Raw genomic sequence first — 22,374 nt, 5'->3', positions numbered from 1 at the left:
AATATAATTGCTTTTATCATAAAATCTAGCAATTGGTCCACTGAAACAGATCCTAACCAACTCTCACAGTTTACAAAAGACATATATGACAGGATAGTTATAATAGAAAAAAAAGGATAAATCCACTATGGTGTAATCATGAGATGGAATACTGTCCACTCATTAAAATAAATAAATCCAATCTACATATGATTATTCAAAACATGTCAGAAGAAACCAAAAACAGAGAAAGGATTACCTAGGAAGAGTGGGCACAAGCCTCTTTTCTGATAAAGTAAATTCTTATGACCTACACAGGAGACTCACGAAGTTCTCGAGAACATTATATGGCTAGTATGGACTGAAAGGGACAGAAGGATCTATATTGTAAATCCTAGCTCAATCACTGAAAAGAGTTTTAAGGTATAAATAATAAGTCAACAGTGGAAATAAATTGGAATCACAAAAAATGCTGAATGAACCCAAGAAAAAGGAAATCAGATGGAACAAATAGAGAATAGCTTAATAAGATGATAGATTTTAATCCAAACATATAAATGATCATATCACATATGAATAATCTTAACACACTGATTAAAAGACAGAGACTCCCAAATTGGACAAAAGGCTAAACCTGGCCATGTACTATCTGCAAGAAACTATTTTAAATATAAAAGCACAATGTTGAGAGTAGAAAATATACTTGCAGAAAGATATGTACAATATGATACTATTGGTGTAAATTTTTAAAAATACATAAAATTATCGTACATTGTTTTTACATATGTCAGTGTATATTTATTTAGTAAAATTATAGAAGCGCAGACTGGAAGGATTTACACACCAGATACATGATAGCAATTGCCCTGGAGAGAGAAGGATGGGCATGAGATTGAAAGGCGATTTCAACTATATAACCATTAGTAATGTTTGTTTATTTTATTTTTTAAAATTTGAAGTACACGTTATGAAATGCTCATTTTAAATTCTGGGTGGAGGACAAAAGAATATTTATTATATTATGCTTAGTACTTTCCGACAGTTTAAGAATTGCTTCCAGGTTAAGAGAATAAAAGAAAAACAAATGGTTCTTGCTATACATACTCTTTAGCATGTTTTGATTTTTATTTTTACCTTATTTTTTACCATCAAAGCTTCAGGTTTATTGAAAGAGAAACTGCTTGAGCAGGAATATCTCAAACCAGGGGCAGTGAGAGTTTAAAAATTGCCAGCAGTTTACAGAGGCTTGTAGAGGCAATTAGGGGATTTCCAAGTGGGAAATTATGATTGGTTGATATTTGGTTCTTCATTATATAGGAGATCTTTGCATGTGAAACAGATGTACATTGGTTAGTATAGTATTCTTGTTCATTTTTAATAGGCTATCCCTACCAGAGACCATCTTATCACTAAATGTTATTCAAGTTGAGCATCTTTTTGTTTGTTTAATAATATAGCTTGGGAATATTTCCAAATAAGTATTTATAGAGTTTCCTCATTTTTAAGAGCTGCATAATATTCTATTATATGTATGTATTATAAACAATTTACTCAATTTCATATTAATGGCTATTTGAGTTATGTCAAATATATTATTATTTAAAACACAACACAATCCTAGTATATTCTTGACAAAAAAAAGAACTTATCAAACCTCTGAATCCAACTACCAATATACACAAAATACAGAGGACAACAGAATCTGTTAAGTGAAACAATGAAGATGCAATAAGCAAAATACAAACTGTGGGAAACTCCGTAAGACAAGCAACTGTTTTCTTAAAAAAAGGTGATTTAAAGATTTATAGTTTAAAAGAGACTTAAAAGTCATAAGAACCAATAAGAATATCTGGAATATTTTTGGATTTTGATATACAAAAAAACCTGTTAAAATTAATTGACATTTATAATACAATTAAAAATTCAAATGTTGATAGGATATTTAAAGGCATTAAGGAATAATTATAAATGTGTTGAGATTTCATAATGGTATGTTATTATTTTTAAGAGTTCATATTTTTTGAAGATACATTAATATCTAAAAAAGATACACTAAAATTCTAAAAAATATAAGGGGAAAAAGATATGATATCTGAGATTTGCTTCAAAATACTACAAGAAAAGTAGAAGTGGATGAGGGAAAGATGAAACAAGATAGCCTGTAAGTTGATAATTGTTGAAGCTTGGGTATGTACACATGGAAATTCATTGTGTTATTTTGTCTACTTTTGTACATGCTAGACATTTTCTATAATAAAAGTTAAAAATTATTTTGCAATAAACAGCCTTGTACATATATTTTTATCACTTGTGTGATTAAATCAATAAGATAAATTCCTAAAAGTAGAAGTGATGGATCAGATATTAATATAAATGTTGTTTTTTTGTTAAATGATCAATTATCCAAATATGTACTCCCACAAACAGAATTTGAAAGTGTCTGTTTCCTAAACCATTGCCAGAACCATGTGCTATGATATTTGCAGACCACTGACTATCCAGTAGGTTAAAAAATGCTATCTCTTAGTTTCAATTCTCATTTCACCAATTGTGTAAAAGTTGAGCCTCTTTGCATATGTTTAAAAGCCGTTTGTATTTCCTTTTCTAGGAATTGTCTGCTTGTGTCTTTCATATATTTTCCTAGTCATTGAAACTGTCCTTATTGGTTTCATTCAGCAGACACTGATATACCATGGAGGTATATGATGTTTTGGAGATGCAAAAATGAACAAAATAAAGCTCTATTTTAGTGAGGGATTAACAACAGCAAGCAATTACAGTAAACTAGTCAATTTATAATATATCTAGAGGTGATCAATTCTATGAAAAAATAAAGCAGGGAAAGACAGTATTGGAGAGGGCTATGTGTTTACTTAGAAAAACTGATCAGCGAAGTAGACACTTGACCAGAAAACTGAGTGAGGAACAAGGATATGTAGAAGTTGAGGGAAAGTTCTTTTCAAGGAGAAAGAATAGGATATGTGAAGGACTAAGGAGGACAAGCAGAAAAGCCAATGAGCATCAGGGAGAATGATAGGAGATGCAGGGAATCTTTATATATTAAAAAGCTAGCCCTTTGTCTATGACAGCCTTTGCTTATGATATTTTTCCATCCAGATGTTTTAAATATTTTATGATTTATTCATCTTTTCTTTTACAGCTTAGGCTATCAAATCCCAAGCGAGCTTTCCTTTCTTTTCCCAATTGTTCCTATTAATTGCAAAAGTAATACACTCTTATTAAAGTTCAAGCAGCACAAGATACAATACATTGATAAATGATATGACATATAAAGTATATAAGGCTTCTCCCCCATCAGTACCCATGCTATAATCACAATGAACCTCTTGGCAAAGTTGTCAAAAGATGGAAGGAGCCCAAGTATCCATCAATAGATAAATGGTTAAACAAAATACACACACACAAACACACATACACAAACATATACACACACACACAAAATGGAATATTATTCAGCTATAAAAAGGAATGGTATTCTAATATATGGAAGAGCATGGGTGAACCTTGAACATATCATGTTGAATGAAATAAGCCAGACACAGGAGGACAAATATTGTATGATCTCACTTATATGAAATAACTAGAATATATAAATTCATAGAGTCAGAGTGTACTGTTAAATGACTTCAGAAAATTTCCAACACAAACCATGACACAATTCTGACTCTTATCCACCTAGAGTTAGGCAAACTCTTGTAATTTTGTAATTCTCTACAAGACTGCCTTAGGACACCAGCTGTAAGAACCAGGATTTTAAGAACCACCTTCAATTCTGACCACCTGGCTACAAATTTGGGGATTCCCATCACAACCTCAGGTTTGATAATTCATTAGAATAACTCAAAGAACTATTGCAGAAAGGATACAAATAAGGGAAGCATAGGACAAGGTCGGGGAGGGTCTAAAATGAAAGTTTCCATGTCTTCTCCAAGTGGAGTCAAAACAAGTAACGCCCTCCTGCCTCCAGCACATGGATGTAAATTACCAATCATGGACAAATGCTGGAGCTTCAGTTCTCAAGACATATTTGCTTTGTTTTTTACTTTTTTGTGAGAAAGTACTTGTATTTAATTGTGCTAACATATCTACAATATAAAATTTCCAATTTTAACCATTTTCAAGTATGCAATTCAACGTATTAATTACATTCACAATGTTGTGCTGCCGTCATTAACCATCCATTATCAAAACTTCTCCATCATCTGAAACAGAAACTCTGTCCTCATTAAGCATTGGCTCCCCATCCTGCACTCCAGCCCCCACACCTGGTGACCTGTAATCTACATTCTGCTTTGTATATTTACATATTCTAGTTACTTATGTAAGTGAGATCATACACTTTTGGGTCTGGTTTATTTCATTCAACATGATATGTTTAAGGCTCAACCATGCTGTTGCATATATTAGAATGTCATTCTTTTTTATAGCTGAATAATATTCCATTGTGTGTGTGTATGTGTGTGTGTGTGTGTGTGTATACACCACACTTTGTTTAACCATTTATCTGTTGATGGATAAACATCTTTTGGAAACTTTGCAAAATAGTAATGCCTCAGTATATATTGCTGTGCAAATATCTGTTGGAGTCTCTGCTTCCAATTCTTTTGGAATACATACCTAAAAGTGAGATTATTTCTCTTTCTGAGGAACTGCCAACTATTTTACACAATGGCTGCACCATTTCACATTCCCACCAGCAATGAACAAGTGTTTCTATTTCTCCACATGCTCCCTATACTTGTTATTTTCCATTTTTTAAGCTGCCTTTGGAGTAGGTGTGAAATGGTGGTTTTAATTTGTATTTTCCTAATGGCTAATGATATTGAGCCTCTTGTCATGTGTTTTCTGGCCATTTATATATCTTCTTTGGGGAAATGTCTATTCAAGTCTTTTGCCCATTTTTTAAATTGAGTTTATCTTCTTTTGTGTGTATTCTAGGATTTCTTTATGTTTTCTGGGTGTTAAACCCTTATTGGATATGTGGTTTTCCAGTAACATACTGTAGGTTGTCTTTTTCCTTTCACAATAACGTCCTTCTTTTTTTGAAGATAAAACAGGCTTTTATTAAATTTAGCATGTAACAATAAGGCAAAAACATTGCTTCCTTTTTTCCATAGGACTTGCAAATAGTACACCATGAATAGTATATAATCACGGAGACAAAAATATTAATGTACAGCATGACCATGTTGATAGTGTTTTTCATATCCCTAAACTGATTACATGATTAGAATGTATAAAACAGCTGAAATATAGCCTTAATTGAGAAAATTAAAATTACAAATAGCTGTTTTCTTTCTTCCTTAGCAAATACCATGGAGGGATCAGAAATAATTTTTTTAATGTAATAATTAGAGTAACATTAGCTGCAATAACAAATACCCAAATTTCAATTACTTAACATATCAGTAGTTACTTTTCACTCATGTAATAGTTTAACGTGGGTGGTCCAGGTAGCAGGCAGCTTTCCTCCGTGTGGTGCTTTAGGGACCTTCAGTCCTTCCCCCTGTAGCTTTGCCATCAGAGTCCTCATCATCGTCTGTGTGATCTGGAAAAGTTCCTTTTCCTCTCTGTGCCTTAGTTCCTTCATAGTTTTAAAAACTGTGAATATTTTTCTTCATGCAACACTTGCCCAATTACCGCAATCCGTTAACTATTTTCCAGCATTTTGAAGTAGCAGGCTCTGTCAGTATTTGTTATTAGCGCAAAGATTCCGTGGAGGGATGGCACCCTGGAGTGTCTTACGCTGCCATTTTGGCCACCTGGTGGCCGGGCCGGCGTGGCGGGAGACCTGGACCCCCAGCAATGCCGAAGCTCTGCTCTTGACCCTGCGGGGCATCTCCGGCATTCGCCCCCACCCTCTAGCCAAGACCGAGCCTCTGCAGCCTAGAGACCCGCCACCTGAGAGCGGGATCAATCTACCCCACCACTGGCTGCGGCCACCGCTGCTGACCAAGGAAGAGCCATCTGACCACATTGCCACCCCCACGAGCCCCGCCTCACGATAAGGTCTTGTTATTTTATTTTTTCCTGTAATTTACAAAATAAAGTGCTTCTGGACTTTTTAATGTAAACAGACATTCGTGATTTACTAATTTTCAGAGCAGTGAAACAAATACAGATTTTCCTAGGAATGGGAAACTTGCTCGCTAGTTACTTCATTCTTCTTTCCTTTTTCAAAAGTGCATCTTGTAACGCTATCCATTTTCCTCTGAAGCAAAGTTTATTTTTTGACTGGACTTTCTGGCTATACATCATCATCATAAAATTCTTCTGGTTTTTTTCTTCTCTTTATTTATGGAGCTGGAAAATGGATTCATTTTGGCTTTCTTCCTCGCAAATTCTTTACAGTCTGTCTTTCCAGCCATTGCAATTGCTAGTCTCGTCTCCTTGTCAGACTCTGGCTTTTTATGAAGACGTTCACTATCCCCAAGGGAAAGTAATATCCCCATGTGCCCTGGTGTTCCTCATCACTGTCTATTCTGATATATTTCCTCCTTTCGCCTTTCCCAGGGGCAGCTATGAGTTCTTTCCATGTGGATTTTCTGGAAGTCTTCCTGAATTAAAACCCAACTGTGCTGACGGCTGCAGTTTTGACTTTCCGGTCTCCCATGGGCATGCTGTTCAGCTTCCTGGAAGTTTGATTTTGTTCTTCCTTGGGAGAGTGGTGCATGTGTACTTATTCACCGTTGGCACCCTCCTCCTCACTCACTGAGGCTGGCATTTTCCCACCCATTGTCATCATTTTCAGTATTCTCTTCCTCTTTCTCAACTTTCATAAAGCCTGCTCCTGGAAGGCAATGTTTAGCATGTAATTCTCCATATTCATGCTGTCTTTCTTCAGCTGAGACTTCTGAGGCTTACTCTGGAATTTCTTCTGCCACATTTGAGGATTTAGTATTCAGAAGAGCTGAATCAAAGTTCTAGCAGACATCTTCGCATTCTTGTCTTGGTGTGTTTTATATTTCACCAGATCTTGGAGAAGTTCTTCATTCATGGCTAGAGGACACCGAGCTGTAATCGATTTTTTTAACTTTTTTTATTGTATAGTATAACATATGTACAAAGCAAAGACATAAAAAAGCAATAGTTTTCAAAGCACTCTTCAACAAGTAGTTACAGGACAGATCCCAGAGTTTGTCATGGGTTACCATATGATCCTCTTATATTTTTCCTTCTAGCTTTTTCAGAATATAGAAGGCTAGAGGGCTTAAATATTTTTTATCATCACGATCGACTTATTTTCCTTCTTTTTTTGTGAAAAATAACATATACAAAAAAGCTATAAATTTCAAAGCGCAGCACCACAATTAGTTGTAGAACATATTTCAGAGCCCAATGTGGGCCACTATTACACAGTTTTAGGCCTTTATTTCCAGCCGCTCCAAAACACCAGAGACCAAAAGAGATCAATTTAATGATTCAGCATTCACACTCATTTGTCAAATCCCATCCTCTCTGTACAACTCCACTATCACCTTTGATCTTTCCTTACCTCTCTTTAGGGGGGTTTGGGCTATGGTCATTCTAAATTTTTCATATTAGAAGGGTCTGTCATTAATTTGGGGTAGGGACATGGAACTATCTGATGTTCTGGAGAGGCTGGGCTAGGTTTCAGGACTTATGTGGACCAGGGACCCATCTGGAGGTTGTAGGTTTCTGGAAAGTTATTCTAGTGCATGGAACCCTTGTGGAATCTTATATATTGTCATAGGTGTTCTTTAGGATTGGCTGGAATGGTCCTGGTTGGGCACTGGCAGGTTATAATAGGTGGCAAGGTCTATCTGAAGCTCAACTCTATTGGAACTCTCTGCCACTGATACTTTATTAGTTATACTTCTTTTCCCCTTTTTGGTCAATGTAATTGTTGATCCCACAGTGCCAGGTCTGGATTCATCCCTGGGAGTCATCTCCCATGTTACCAGGGAGACTTTCACCCCTGGATGTCATGTCCCATGTAGAGGGGAGGGCAATGATTTCACTTGCAGAGTTGGGCTTAGAGAGACTGAGGCCACATCTGAGCAACAACAGAGGTTCTCTACAAGTAACTCTTAGGCATGCCTATAGGTAGTGTAAGCTTCTCCACTATCTACATAAGCTTCACAAGACTAAGCCTCGTGATCAAGGGCATGACCTATTGATTTAGGTGTCCCTAAAGTTTGACACAGTATCAGGGGATTCCCTGATGGTAAGGTTTAATAGTTCCGTATTCTTTCTCCCATCCCTCAGGGGACTTTGCCAATACTTTTTGATTATCTGCTTAATATACTCTAGGATGTTTCCAGGCATTACAATAATCTATACAGGACCAAATGGCCTCTTTCTTATTCTGTGCTCCCTGTGTTTCAATTGTTCAAATGAGCTATACAGATAGGTTGAATTAGATTATGCACTACAGAAAATTTCAGTTGCGATCAAATAAACCTTTCTTCCATTGGTCTCAAAGTGTATGTGTGGTTCTAAAATATAGACACTGTCTTCCTTACCCCTATGTTCTGAATTACTTTAACCCCCACCTGTTCAGCTTCGTTCTTATCTCTAAATATCAGGTCTCTCAAAATCCAGAAATATTAATCACCACTCCAGGCTTACTGTGTCTGCTCTAAAAGCTTACAATCTAGGCCCCTGTTTTCTTATAAGCATTTTCTAAAGGTGACCATATCATTCTTGTTCTTTTGTTTCTGGCTTCTTTTGTCTCACCGAATGTCCCACATGTTCATTCACATGTTGCATGCCTCACGACTCTGTTCCTATTTGTAGCAGCACAACCTTCATTCATACGTATACAGCATCATTTGCCAATCTACTTCTCTGTCAGTGCATCCTTCAGCCGCCTGCATTCATCGGGCATCATGTAGAGGGCCCAAAGCCCACAGTCCATCAACATTCTCAGTTTTAGATAATTTCATTATCTAAAGAGACAAAAAACCAATAAACACACCCTCACCAAACAGGAAATCTAAACCTCCTCTTAACTCTTGTCTCTCCCCCCATTATTTACCTCTGCTGTTGCTGTGGTAGTGCTGATGGTTTCCTTTTGAACATAGCTCACAGCATGCAATAGCAGTTTTCCCCCTGTACTCTGGACTTAAGCACTTTTTCTATAAGAATTCCATCTTTGAAATAATTCTTGTGAGAACTCATTCATATGTCTAGTGTGAGTCAGTGGAACATGTAGGTCTATACAACCCTTTCAATCTTGCTCATCTTCAATATGGTAATATTACTTCTAGAACCACTAGAGAATCACCTTCACTTCTATCTATTCCCTTACATTGGAGTTCAACCTCATTAGCTAATGGTTCACCCATCTCTAGTTTCTATGTATCTCTAAGTCCCCTATATTCTATACTATAAGCCTCTGATTATATCTTTATGCTGGTCATAAAAGTGGAATCATACAGTAGACCCACTGATTGCTTAAGAGTATATTATTTAATCCCCTTATATTTGTGAATGTTCTCATTCTTTGGTGGTTATTGAGATGCAGCTTCATCCCATTGTGATCAGAGAAAGTGCTTTGAATAATTTCAATGTTTTTAACTTTATAAAGACCTGTTTTGTTCCCCAGCATGTAATCTATCCTGGAGAATGTTCCATGAGCACCAGAGAAGAATGTATACCTTGTGTTTTGGGATGCAATGACTTATATGTGTCTGTTAGGTCTAATTCATTTATCAAGTTATTTAACTTCTTTATTTCCTTGTTGATGTTCTGTCTGGTTGTTCTGTCTATAGAGGAGCATAGTGTATTGAAGTCCCCTATTATTACTGTTGAAACATCTATTGCTTCCTTCAGTTTTGCCAATTTGTCTCATGTACTTTGAAGTTCCTTGATTGGGAGCATAAAGATTTAAAATTGTTATATCTTCTTGATGAATTGACCCTTTAATTAGTATATAGTGTCCTTCATTGTCTCTTATGATGTCTTTACATTTAAAGTCTATTTGCCAGATATTAGTATAGCTACTCCTGCTTTTTTTTTGGTACAACTTGCATGGAAAACCTTTTTCCATCCCTTCACTTTAAATCTATTGTATCCTTGTGTCTATAAGGAGTCTCACGTAAGCAGCATATAGCTGGATTATGTTTCTGAATCCATCTAGCCAATCTGTATCTTTTAATTGTAAGTTTAGTCCATTAACATTCAAAGTTATTACTGAAAAGTCATTTCTTGAATCCACCATCTTATCTTTTTTATTTTATTTGTCAGATCTATATATTCTTTTCCCTATTTCCCTTTGTATTGTGTAGATTACCCTTAGTGGTATTCTTCAATTCTGTGCCATCCTCCTGACCTCCCTCTCCTGTCTCTTTTTTCAGCCAGCAGAATTCCTTTTAGTATTTCCTGTAGGGCCGGTCTCTTGTTGACAAATTCTTTCAGGACTTCTTTGTCTGTGAAACTTTAATCTCCCCCTCAGTTTTGAAGGACAGTTTGACTGGATACAGAATTCTTGGCTTGAAGTCTTTCTCTCTCAGGATCTTTTTTTTTTTTTTTAAAAAAAAAAAAAAAGACTTTTATATAAGAAAACAAACAATACACTTAGAACCACCAAAAATGGATGTCTTAGTTAGCTTGACCATAGGCATATTTAAATAAAGTATCCATATAATTGTTGTAAAATCTGTGTTGGCGCAATGTTTCATAAACCAATTTAAACTTATGATAACAGGAAAAATCTACAAGTTCAGATAGCGAAGTTCTTAAATTCTAAACAGTAAACTAACTTAAATACAGCTTGATCAGCTGTCAAAACTGTGAAGGTTGTCAAAATATCAAGTAGAAAGTTCTCACAAATATCTACATTGCTATAGTAATGACCTAGGTTACTAAACATTTTCCTGACTTCAGGAAAATATGAAGATACAAATATTTTTACAATTAACATATGAAAATCTTCACTGCCTAAAACAGATATCTTAGTTAGCTTATCCATAGGCATATTTAAATAAAATATCTACGTAATCATTGTAAAGCCTGTTTGTCTGTTTCATGAACCAATTTAAAATTAAAGCAAGGAAGGAAAAAAATCTATAGATACAGATATCAGAGTTTCTTCAATTCTAATGTTAAACATTATCTTTTTTTTTATTTTTTTTATTTTTTTATTAACGGAAAGAAAAAAAAAAGAAATTAACACAACATTTAGAAATCATACCATTCTACATATGCACTCAGTAATTCTTAACATCATCACATAGATGCATGATCATTGTTTCTTAGTACATTTGCATCGGTTTAGAGGAACTAGCAACACAACAGAAAAAGATATAAAATGTTAATATAAAGAAAAGAAATAAAAGTAGTAGTAATAGTAAAAAACAACAACAACAAACAAACCAACAAGCAAACAAAAACAAAAAAAACCCTATAGCTCAGATGCAGCTTCACTCAGTATTTTAACATGATTACTTTACAATTAGGTATTATTGTGCTGTCCATTTTTGAGTTTTTGTATCTAGTCCTGTTGCACAGTCTGTATCCCTTCAGCTTCAATTACCCATTGTCTTACCCTGTTTCTAACTCCTGCTGAACTCTGTTACCAATGACATATTTCAAGTTTATTCTCGAATGTCCGTTCACAACAGTGGGACCATACAGTATTTGTCCTTTAGTTTTTGGCTGGATTCACTCAGCATAATATTCTCTAGGTCCATCCATGTTATTACATGGTTCATAAGTTTATTCTGTCTTAAAGCTGCATAATATTCCATCGTATGTATATACCACAGTTTGTTTAGCCACTCTTCTGTTGATGGAGATTTTGGCTGTTTCCATCTCTTTGCAATTGTAAATAATGCTGCTATAAACATTGGTGTGCAAATGTCCGTTTGTGTCTTTGCCCTTAAGTCCTTTGAGTAGATACCTAGCAATGGTATTGCTGGGTCGTATGGCAATTCTATATTCAGCTTTTTGAGGAACCGCCAAACTGCCTTCCACAGTGGTTGCACCCTTTGACATTCCCACCAACAGTGAATAAGTGTGCCTCTTTCTCCGCATCCTCTCCAGCACTTGTCATTTTCTGTTTTGTTGATAATGGCCATTCTGGTGGGTGTGAGATGATATCTCATTGTGGTTTTGATTTGCATTTCTCTAATGGCCAGGGACATTGAGCATCTCTTCATGTGCCTCTTGGCCATCCGTATTTCTTCTTCTGGTAGGTGTCTGTTTAAGTCTTTTTCCCATTTTGTAATTGGGTTGGCTGTCTTTTTGTTGTTGAGTTGAATAATCTCTTTATAAATTCTGGATACTAGACCTTTATCTGATATGTCATTTCCAAATATTGTCTCCCATTGTGTAGGCTGTCTTTCTACTTTCTTGATGAAGTTCTCTGATGCACAAAAGTGTTTAATTTTGAGGAGCTCCCATTTATTTATTTCCTTCTTCAGTGTTCTTGCTTTAGGTTTAAGGTCCATAAAACCACCTCCAGTTGTAAGATCTATAAGATATCTCCCAACATTTTCCTCTAACTGTTTTATGGTCTTAGACCTAATGTTTAGATCTTTGATCCATTTTGAGTTAACTTTTGTATAGGGTATGAGAGATGGGTCTTCTTTCATTCTTTTGCATATGGATATCCAGTTCTCTAGGCACCATTTATTGAAGACACTGTTCTGTCCCAGGTGAGTTGGCTTGACTGCCTTATCAAAGATCAAATGTCCATAGATGAGAGGGTCTATATCTGAGCACTCTATTCGATTCCATTGGTCGATATATCTATCTTTATGCCAATACCATGCTGTTTTGACCACTGTGGCTTCATAATATGCCTTAAAGTCAGGCAGCGCGAGACCTCCAGCTTCGTTTTTTTTCCTCAAGATGTTTTTAGCAATTCGGGGTACCCTGCCCTTCCAGATAAATTTGCTTATTGGTTTTTCTATTTCTGAAAAATAAGTTGTTGGGATTTTGATTGGTATTGCATTGAATCTGTAAATCAATTTAGGTAGGATTGACATCTTAACTATATTTAGTCTTCCAATCCATGAACACGGTATGCCCTTCCATCTATTTAGGTCTTCTGTGATTTCTTTTAACAGTTTTTTGTAGTTTTCTTTATATAGGTTTTTTGTCTCTTTGGTTAAATTTATTCCTAGGTATTTTATTCTTTTAGTTGCGATTGTAAATGTGATTCGTTTCTTGATTTCCCCCTCAGCTTGTTCATTACTAGTGTATAGAAAAGCTACAGATTTTTGAATGTTGATCTTGTAGCCTGCTACTTTGCTGTACTCATTTATTAGCTCTAGTAATTTTGTTGTGGATTTTTCTGGGTTTTCTACATATAGTATCATATCGTCTGCAAACAGTGATAGTTTTACTTCTTCCTTTCCAATTTTGATGCCTTGTATTTCTTTTTCTTGCCTAATTGCTCTGGCTAGAACTTCCAACACAATGTTGAATAATAGTGGTGATAGTGGACATCCTTGTCTTGTTCCTGATCTTAGGGGGAAAGTTTTCAATTTTTCCCCATTGAGGATGATATTAGCTGTGGGTTTTTCATATATTCCCTCTATCATTTTAAGGAAGTTCCCTTGTATTCCTATCTTTTGAAGTGTTTTCAGCAGGAAAGGATGTTGAATCTTGTCAAATGCCTTCTCTGCATCAATTGAGATGATCATGTGATTTTTCTGCTTTGATTTGTTGATATGGTGTATTACATTAATTGATTTTCTTATGTTGAACCATCCTTGCATACCTGGGATGAATCCTACTTGGTCATGATGTATAATTCTTTTAATGTGTTGTTGGATACGATTTGCTAGAATTTTATTGAGGATTTTTGCATCTGTATTCATTAGAGAGATTGGTCTGTAGTTTTCTTTTTTTGTAATATCTTTGCCTGGTTTTGGTATGAGGGTGATGTTGGCTTCATAGAATGAATTAGGTAGTTTTCCCTCCACTTCGATTATGTTGAAGAGTTTGAGGAGAGTAGGTACTAATTCTTTCTGGAATGTTTGATAGAATTCACATGTGAAGCCGTCTGGTCCTGGACTTTTCTTTTTAGGGAGCTTTTGAATAACTAATTCAATCTCTTTACTTGTGATTGGTTTGTTGAGGTCGTCTATTTCTTCTTGAGTCAAAGTTGGTTGTTCATGTCTTTCCAGGAACCTGTCCATTTCTTCTAAATTGTTGTATTTATTAGCGTAAAGTTGTTCATAGTATCCTGTTATTACCTCCTTTATTTCTGTGAGGTCAGTAGTTATGTCTCCTCTTCCATTTCTAATCTTATTTATTTGCATCCTCTCTCTTCTTCTTTTTGTCAATCTTGCTAAGGGCCCATCAATCTTGTTGATTTTCTCATAGAACCAACTTCTGGTCTTATTGATTTTCTCTATTATTTTCATGTTTTCAATTTCATTTATTTCTGCTTTAATCTTTGTTATTTCTTTCCTTTTGCTTGCTTTGGGATTAGTTTGCTGTTCTTTCTCCAGTTCTTCCAAGTGGACAGTTAATTCCTGCATTTTTGCCTTTTCTTCTTTTCTGATAAAGGCATTTAGGGCAATAAATTTCCCTCTTAGCACTGCCTTTGCTGCGTCCCATAAGTTTTGATATGTTGTGTCTTCATTTTCATTTGCCTCTAGGTATTTACTAATTTCTCTTGCAATTTCTTCTTTGACCCACTTGTTGTTTAAGAGTGTGTTGTTGAGCCTCCATGTATTTATGAATTTTCTGGCACTCCGCCTATTATTGATTTCCAACTTCATTCCTTTATGATCCGAGAAAGTGTTGTGTATGATTTCAATATTTTAAAATTTGTTAAGACTTGCTTTGTGACCCAGCATATGGTCTATCTTTGAGAATGATCCATGAGCACTTGAAAAAAAGGTGTATCCTGCTGTTGTGGGATGTAATGTCCTATAAATGTCTGTTAAGTCAAGTTCATTTATAGTAATATTCAGGTTCTCTATTTCTTTATTGATCCTCTGTGTAGATGTTCTGTCCATTGATGAGAGTGGTGAATTGAAGTCTCCAACTATTATGGTATATGTGTCTATTTCCCTTTTCAGTGTTTGCAGTGTATTCCTCACGTATTTTGGGGCATTCTGGTTCGGTGCGTAAATATTTATGATTGTTATGTCTTCTTATTTAATTGTTCCTTTTATTAGTATATAGTGTCCTTATTTGTCTCTTTTAACTGTTTTACATTTGAAGTCTAATTTGTTGGATATTAGTATAGCCACTCCTGCTCTTTTCTGGTTGTTGTTTGCATGAAATATCTTTTCCCAACCTTTCACTTTCAACCTATATTTATCTTTGGGTCTAAGATGTGTTTCCTGTAGACAGCATATAGAAGGATCCTGTTTTTTAATCCATTCTGCCAGTCTATGTCTTTTAATTGGGGAATTCAGTCCATTGACATTTAGAGTTATTACTGTTTGGATAATATTTTCCTCTACCATTTTGCCTTTTGTATTATATATATCATATCTGACTTTCCTTCTTTCTACACTTTTCTCCATGTCTCTCTCTTCTGTCTTTTTGTATCTGACTCTAGTGCTTCCTTTAGTATTTCTTGCAGAGCTGGTCTCTTGGTCACAAATTCTCTTAGTGACTTTTTGTCTGAGAATGTTTTAATTTCTCCCTCATTTTTGAAGGACAATTTTGCTGGATATAGGAGTCTTGGCTGGCAGTTTTTCTCTTTTAGTAACTTAAATATATCATCCCACTGTCTTCTAGCTTCCATGGTTTCTGCTGAGAAATCTACACATAGTCTTATTGGGTTTCCCTTGTATGTGACGGATTGTTTTTCTCTCGCTGCCTTCAAGATCCTCTCTTTCTCTTTGACCTCTGACATTCTAACTAGTAAGTGTCTTGGGGAACGCCTATTTGTGTCTAATCTCTTTGGGGTGCACTGCACTTCTTGGATCTGTAATTTTAGGTCTTTCATAAGAGTTGGGAAATTTTCAGTGATAATTTCTTCCATTAGTTTTTCTCCTCCTTTTCCCTTCTCTTCTCCTTCTGGGATACCCACTACACGTATATTTGTACGGTTCACATTGTCCTTGAGTTCCCTGATACCTTGTTCAAATTTTTCCATTCTTTTCCGGATAGTTTCTGTTTCTTTTTGGAATTCAGATGTTTCATCCTCCAAATCACTAATTCTATCTTCTGTTTCTTTAAATCTGTCATTGTAGGTATCCATTGTTTTTTCCATCTTTTCTACTTTATCTTTCACTTCCATAAGTTCTGTGATTTGTTTTTTCAGTTTTTCTATTTCTTCTTTATGTTCAGCCCATGTCTTCTTCATGTCCTCCCTCAATTTATGGATTTCGTTTTTGAAGAGGTTTTCCATTTCTGTTCGTATATTCAGCATTAGTTGTTTCAGCTCCTGTATCTCATTTGAACTATTGGTTTCTTCGTTTGACTGGGCCATATGTTCAATTTTCTGAGCGTGATCCGTTATCTTCTGCTGGCGTCTGGGCATTTAGTCAGATTTCCCCGGGTGTTCGACCCCACAGGTTGAAAGATTTTTCTGTGCAATCTTGGTTCTGTTTTTCTTATCCTGCCCAGTAGGTGGCGCTCATGGCACACGTTTGTCTGTGGGTTCCACCAGTGAAAGTTGCTGTAGGTCCTTTAACTCTGGAAAATTCTCGCCGTAGGGGAGGTTCGGCAGCCGAAGCGTCTTGGAAGAATGCCAGCCGGCCTGGGGTTCCGAATGCGGGGAGGGTCGCCGGCCGTCGCAGCACAGGAGAGCGTCCGGCCAAATTAGCTAGTCGGCCCGGGGCACCAAGCGTGGCGGGAGGGCGCCAGCTGTCGCAGCCCGGGAGAGTGCACTGTTCCCAGCCGACGGGGGAGTCACGTGTTTGGAAGGGATCCCCCGGTCACTGTTCTCCTCAGTCTGGGGATTTCCGACCCAACTATCTCAGTTGTTCCGGGGGGCCTCGTGTGGTGGGGGCACCAGCCGCCGCGGCCTAAGGGGACCGCCTGTCCAATTCTACCAGCTGGCCTGGGAAGGTGGAAGGGAGGGACTCCGGTCGCTTGCCGTCCCACCCAGGAAAGCCCGTGCCCCTTGGTGATCTCACCGGAGCTGGTTCTCCCAGATAGTCAGCCGTTCCAGGATGGGGTACGCTGTCCCTTTGATCTCCCTCGTGGCTCCGGGAGCTGCTCTGTATTATCTCCACTCCCCCAGTAGTTGTTCTGGAGGAGGAAAGGTGAGGGCGGCAAGGCTGTCGAGGCTGGTGGCAGAGGAGCACGGTGAAGGCGGGGGAAGAGGGCACCGTGGTGGTTGGAGAGCAGCCGGAGCAGGAGGGGGAGGAGGGGGGGGAAGGAGGTCGGGCGGCTCGGCTGCTGCGGGGCGTGGGCGCCGTGCGGCGGGCCGGCGGAGAAAGAGGGGGGAAGGAGGTCGGGCGGCTCGGCTGCTGCGGGGCGTGGGCGCCGCACGGCGGGCCGGCGGAGAAAGAGAGGGGGGAAGGAGGTCGGGCGGCTCGGCTGCTGCGGGGCGTGGGCGCCGCGTGGCGGGCCGGCGGAGAAAGAGAGGGGGGAAGGAGGTCGGGCGGCTCGGCTGCTGCGGGGCGTGGGCGCCGCGCGGCGGGCCGGCGGAGAAAGAGAGGGGGGAATCTCTCAGGATCTTGAATATATCATACCACTGCCTTCTCGCCTCCATAGTGCTGGTTGAGTAGTCTGAACTCAGTCTTATTTGGTTTCCCTTGTATGTAGTAGATTGCTTTTCTCTTGCTGCTTTCAGGATTTTCTGCTTCTCTTCAACATTTTACAGACTGATTAGTATGTGTCTTGGGGACGGCCTATTTGGATTTGTTCTGTTTGGAGTTTGTCGGGCTTCTTTGACATCGTTTATTTATGTCCTTTATAAGGGTTGGGAAGTTTCCCCCCATTATATCCTCAACTACTCTTCCTAATCCTTTATTCCTCTCTCCTCCTTTTGGGACACCAATGATCCTTATATTTGTGTGCTTTGTTTTGTCTGTCGTTTCCCTGAGATCCAATTCAAGTGTTTCCATCTTTTTGCCATTTGCTGTTTTGAGTCTTCGAAGTCAGTTATTCTGTCCTCTATATCACTTATTCTTTCTTCTGTCTCTTCAAATATGGTGTTGTGTGCATCCAGTATGTTTTTAATTTGGTCAACAGAGTCTTTAAACTCTGTGATATCTGCTTTTTTTTATTTATTCTTTCAAATTCCTCTTTGTGCTCTTCTACTGTCTTCTTGATCTCCTTTATGTCATTTGCCATCCCACTTATTTTTTTAAGTAGAGTTGTGTGAGCATCTTTGATTAGTTATTCCAATGCCTGTGTCTCTTCTGGTGTTTCAATTTGGTCATTAGACAGGGCTATATCTGTCTGCATTGTGATATGCTTAGTGATCTTCTCCTGTCTTTGTGGCATGTAAATATCTTGATAGATTTACTTTGGGAGTTGATTTCTTTCAGTTATCTAAGGCCTTGTGTTTGCAGGATGGAGGTACAGCAGGGAGCAGTTCATGGGGTGAGGCACTAAGTGTGGTGATATGTTCGAGGACAGGTATAGGCAGGTATAGATGCCATTTGCACATGTTAAGCTGATGCTTGTAAATGTGGGCACCCAGTGACCAGGGAGGATGTAGCTGTCCGGGTGCACTGGTTTGGGGGTCATAACCCTAGTGTGTGCTGGTCTAAGGCACGGGGCCCTTTGTGCACGTGTGTAGAGCTGTGGCAGCAGGTCAGTGGTATGCCTTTGTGGATTGGGGGCAGATGTGATCCAGCTGCCCAGGTCAGCACTTTCTCAGAGTTGGGAAGTGTGGCTGAGGGTCATACACATGTGCAGTTCTAGGACTGCTGTAAACTGAGGTTCTCAGAGCTGAATGTCATGATTGGGGTCCCATGTGCATGCGTGGGTCTAGGAGGGCCAAAAACTGATGCCCTGAGCTCAGGGATGGGGGTGGGAGATGGGCAGGGTAAGGCTGTGCGACACTATGGGCAGGGGGGCTGGGGTAACCTGGGTATGGAGGTTAGTGCCTGCAGCCTTTATGTGCTGGCAAAAGCCTGCAGAAAACAAGGAGGGGGAGGTAATGCTTGGGAGGGGTGCAGGAGAGGTGGGTTGGGCTGCACATGGTGTGGGGGTGTGGGGCTGGTACATGCACTAGGGGCTGGTCGGGTGGGGGCACCTGGAGCGCAGGGAATGGGAACGGGTGATGGGGTTCGGGTGCAGGGGGTGTGGGGTGAGTTGCTGGTCACAGGGCTGCGATGGTGAGGGTAGCATACCCAAGGAACACAGTCTCCTTACTTCCTAGTCACTGGCTCCCGTCCATGTACTCCTGCAGGCTCTGTGCCTCTGCACCAGACTCTAGCTTTCTGCCTCTCAGTTCTTCAGCCTCTGTAAGCAGTGCTGCCCTGTTTGCTGCACAGGGCTCTCCCAGGTCAGCTCCACTCTCCAATCGCCACCTCAGTCCCCCACTTGTCTCTTCTCTATCTTTTCTGTGGAGCAGGGCTGATCTCGAGCTACTCTATTCAGCCATCATCCTGGAACTCCTGTAATCTGTTTTATACATTAATTCCTACTGTCACAACTTCCCCAGTGTTCTTGTTGGTAACAAAATTAGTGGCCACATTCATGAGCAATGACTGATCTGTGGGGTATCAGATAATGAGATGCTTGTGCAGCAAACAGAAGGATCTTTGTTACTTCTTTTTGGTGGGGCTGCAGAAACCTCTGCACAAAGGATAGATGCTAAGGAAAAAAGGATCATGAACTCCTACCAGTCTGGAGATAAGATTCATGTGCATCATCTTCACTTCAAATCTTTCCTTAGAGGTCTCTAGTTGCTTTAGTAGTTTTTCTGCAAAATCTTGGGGATCATGAATCAAGTGAATAGCTAAAAAGTTAAACACTTTGGCTTTTTCTTCTTCTGTTTCTTGAGCACTTTCATCACCTTTTCCAACCTTTTCTTGTGTTTGGAGCTTTTCTTCCCTGTGGAATACTGCACTAGTAGGTCTCTTGCTGTTGTTGGTCTTTCATATTTGGATTTTGAATCATGTTCTGTTTCTCCTCTTCATCTTTCCCTAGGAAGAGTATCAAAGCAGCAACTATATCTTGGTGACTTTGTAGAAACATGCAATTGTGCTAACATTGACAGTTTTGGCATCTTTCCAGATGTTTCTTCTGCAGAGTTCAATCATCATAACTAAAGATATTTTGGCTGCAGTTGCACTACTGTCTCTTAACATGATGTACATGAAATTCTGCTGTGCCCGTCTGAATCTGTGGTGGATCCCAGGAAAGCCATGCCCTTTGATCCACATTCAATATTGCTGGGTGGGAGCATTATGATTGTTTCCATGAAGATGTGACCCACCCAATTGTGGGTGGTAACTTTTGGTTAGATGATTTCCATGGAGGTGTGTCTCCACCCACTGAAGGTGGAAGCTGCTTGCTGGAATCCTTTAAAAGAGGAAACATTTTGGAGACAGTCCCTTTTTGGTAGAGCCACGTGAAAGCCAGCAGATGCTGCCATGTTCGCCACGTGCCCTTCCAGCTGAGAGAGAAACGCTGAACTTCATCGGCCTTCTTGAACCAAGGTATCTTTCCCCAGATGCCTTAAATTGGACATTTCTATAGACTTGTTTTGATTGGGACATTATCTCGGCCTTAGAACTGTAAACTAGCAACTCATTAAATTCCCCTTTTTAAAAGCCATTCCATTTCTGGTATATTGCATTCCAGCAGCTAGCAAACTAGAACATCTGTGAATACCAAATTCACCTTTCTATTTATACTTGGGTTTTGTACTTATATTCTTGATATCAGTCACAATATGAGTGTATAAAGTTTTTCAAAGAAGTTTATCATGGCAATGCAGAAGTTCAAAGAAGAGCGCTAGCAAACTTGATGGATTGATGAGACTGTTTTTTCTCAGCAAGATTAAAGATTTGCAAAATGTCATTTGCAGATCTGGATCCAAGACAATGTAATTGTAAGAGAGCAAATCTTTCAGCTATTGAGGAAAGTTACTTAGATGTTCTGGATAGCAATGACCAATCTGTGCCATAAGCATCACTAGCTCTCCCAGTTCTTTGCTGGGTTTATTTGGTTGTAATTTGAAAATCTCTACATTGGATTTGTAGTGATTATACTGCTATAGAAACTCCTCAATTTAGGCCAGTAGGTCCCGCTTGAGCAGATTCTGCAACTGTAGCAGGTTGTTGGGCAGCTTGTTGTTCTTATTGCTGAACACGCTGACTACTACAGACTGACTCGGCAGTGAACAGGTCTCAGAAATCCCACATCACAGACAAGCCTCCTCAGTTGCAGCTTGGAATGGTGCATATGGTACAACCAAAAACAGCATGTGGGACACTTGATAGGTGAAGCTATCTTAATTTTCAAAGAGCATAATAATGTCTTTTGATGCACATAATTTTTTTATTTTGATGAGGTCCCTATTCTTTATTTTGTTGCTCAAGCTTTTGATGTAAAGCCAAAGAAACCATTACCTAACACAAAGTCCTAAAGATATTTTCCTATGTTTTCTTCTGGGAGTTTTATTCTTTGGTGTGGTAGTTAGATTCAGGTGTCAACCTGGCTAGGTGAAGGTGGCTAGTTCTGTTGCTGTGGCAATGAGCCAATGGCATGTGAACCTCATCTGTTGCTGATTACATCTGCAGTCGGCTAGGAGGCATGCCTGCTGCAATGAATGACATTTGACTTAATTGGCTGGTGCTTAAATGAGAGAGATCAATGTAGCACAGCCAAGCAGCTCAGCAAACCTCATCTCAGCACTCGTAGCTCAGCCCAGGCCTTTGGAGATGCAGAAAGGAATCAGCCCGGGGAAAGTTTTTGGAACCCAGAGGCCTGGAGAGAAGGCCAGCAGAGATCACCCTGTGACTTCCCATGTAAGAAAGAACCTCAGTTGAAAGTTAGCTGCCTTTCCTCTGAAGAACTATATGTTTTTAGCTAAATAAATCCCTTTTATTGGAAGCCAATCTGTCTCTGGTGTGTTGCATTCTGGCAACTAGCAAACTAGAACATTTAGTCCTTATATTTGGGTCTTTAATCCATTTTTAGTTAATTTTTGTATATGATGGAAGGGTCCACCTTCATTCTTTTGCATGTAGAGTCTGCCCAGCACCATTTGTTGAAGAGGCTATTCCTTCCCAATTGAGTGGACTTGACATGCTTGTCAAAAATCAGTTTATTTATTAATTTATTTTTGTTTATTTTTGAACTCTCAATTTGATTCCATTGGTCTATGTCTGTCCTTGTGCAAATATCATGTTTGTTTGTTTGTTTGCTTATTACTGTGGCTTTGTAGTAAGTTTTGGTTTGTTGTTTCTTTATTTTCATTCAGCTCAAGATCCTAATGTTCCTTTTCATTTCTCCTTTGACCCATTGGTTGTTTAAGACTGTGTGGTTTAATATCCACATACTTATGAATTTTTCCACTTC

At 38.7% G+C, this 22,374-nt stretch overlaps 1 pseudogene; it reads right to left on the bottom strand.

Moving 5' to 3' along the window:
* Nucleotides 1-6,153: 6,153 nt before the first annotated feature.
* On the bottom strand, nt 6,154-21,157 carry LOC143679564 (protein SDA1 homolog; annotated as a pseudogene).
* Between the last annotated feature and the right edge of the window lie 1,217 nt (nt 21,158-22,374).

The sequence above is a fragment of the Tamandua tetradactyla genome, chromosome 4 (genome assembly GCF_023851605.1).
Source record: "Tamandua tetradactyla isolate mTamTet1 chromosome 4, mTamTet1.pri, whole genome shotgun sequence".
Taxonomy (NCBI): Eukaryota; Metazoa; Chordata; class Mammalia; order Pilosa; family Myrmecophagidae; genus Tamandua; species Tamandua tetradactyla.
This window is presented reverse-complemented; position numbering and strand designations above follow the sequence as displayed.